Genomic DNA, 2,021 nt, shown 5'->3' with positions numbered 1-2,021 from the left:
CTTCTACTTTTTTCTTTTTCTATAACATTTTATATGAATTTGTTGGTTTTAAATATACAGGTGTTTGACTGGATTTATCAAAATTGGCAATCAAGTTGTCAAGTCAAACGTCTGGTCGACTAGCGCGCACCCAGATTTATTTTATCTTATTATTATCAACTCAGCCAGTTTTAGCTCTGAATTGACCACAAGATCAGGACGGTTTTAAAACTATGACTATTTATCGCGCTCTAGTGAATGAGTTTCTGCTATTCTACTTTTCGTTTTCTAATATAAATTTTTAGTTGTGTATTTTTCTATTTTGAATGTCTCTTTTATGCATGTTTAACATTGGGATATCTTCCTTCTTTTTAAAAAATGATTTTCAAATTATTTTTTACCTGAAAAAACACCCAACTAGTTGTAAAGACAGGATATGATGATAAGAAAAAAGGAGCATCAAGCGAAACACCTATGTGTGATAAAGTAATGACAAAGTCTTAATCACGTTGATCGTCCAGATTTTGAAGGGGAAAAATGACAATTTGGGAAATGTCGTTGTAAAGCTGAAAACGATGTGATCGTTTTTCATTTATTAATTAATTACAAGAGATCGAACCAATATCTCCATGCACTATCAATTGTTTTTTTATAAAAAAAATCAACTAGTAATTATCTTATATTAATTAGTCCTATTAATTAGTTTTAGTCATCAGAATTGATCTTCACTTATACAGTAAGGCTAAGAAAGATGTGAGAATATAAACAGAATATATATATAATATATATATATATATGTTGATTAATTAGGTGTGAAATAAAAAAGAAAAAAAAAAGAATCTCTCTTTCATAAAATAAATTTGTGAAATCATTTTATTGAGATAACAACAAAGTAAAATATCTCCAGGCATTTTTTTTTAACAACTTTGCCCTAACCTATTAATTTAACCAAACAACAGTTGCATGTTTGACAATCATTAGTAACATTGAATTAGTATTATTTCTTTTTGGCTTGTGAATTAGCAGTTTTTCTCGTCTGTGGAATGGGTTGTCTTATTATCTATTCTTGAAATAGGGATTAGGGAACCTTTAAAACTATAAAACTAATTCACACACCCACAACGCACAGATGTATGCACGCGCGCGTGGCATATGAAATTACTATAAAAAAAATACAAAAAAATATATTATATCATGAGAGTAGACTTGGGTATCTAACATAAGAAGATATACACAGGATATGGAACCTTTAAATGGTTTGTTAGACAATCTACCTCCCAAAAGCAAGAATGTTGGAGAACAGTCATGATTCGAAGAAGTGAGGTTATACCATGTGAATGAGCTTGCAAGATCATTACATTTAATCTGTAGAAAAAGATGGTGCACTTGGTTTTTCTTATATGATGATTTCCTTGATCCTGCAAAACAAATTCATTGTTGAACAAGGTGGCACTCGGATAATTAAGTGAGATTTTAAATTTGATTCATTCAAGTAACAAGCATGGAAAAAATCAAGAGAATAACATATATATTTTTTTATTTTTTTATTTTTGTATAAAAGAGATGCTAAGTGTAGTGTTTCATTTCTCTCTCTCTCTCAAAACATGATAATATTTTAAAAAATAAAATATAAGAGAAGGGTAAGCTCAATTAAATCATGACTCAACGGTTAAAACAAAACATGACATATCTTTTTATAAGTTTTGTTTTAAAATATAAAAAAAATATTTTAAAGAATAAATTTATTTAATATTTATATTTCTTCAACTAAATATATTACTTTAAATTTTACATCTATTTATTTTATCATAGAATTTATATGTTGTAAAAGAAGGTACATTTAATAGAGCTTCACATTGAATCAGGGACTCGAGAGAAAGCAAATTCGTTGGTTAACTGAATTACTGATGGATTTTTATCCTTGTAAATTATTAAATTGAAGATAAAGCAGATATTCTATTAAAGCCTTCAGAACTTTCTCCAAGTTAAGGGTTTGGTATATGTTCTTTGTTCGAGCTTTATGTTCATTGGTTCTTTAAATT

This window comes from Populus alba, chromosome 1 (genome assembly GCF_005239225.2).
Source record: "Populus alba chromosome 1, ASM523922v2, whole genome shotgun sequence".
In the NCBI taxonomy this organism is placed as follows: domain Eukaryota; kingdom Viridiplantae; phylum Streptophyta; class Magnoliopsida; order Malpighiales; family Salicaceae; genus Populus; species Populus alba.
The sequence above is the reverse complement of the archived record's forward strand: the minus strand, read 5'-3'. Positions refer to the sequence as shown.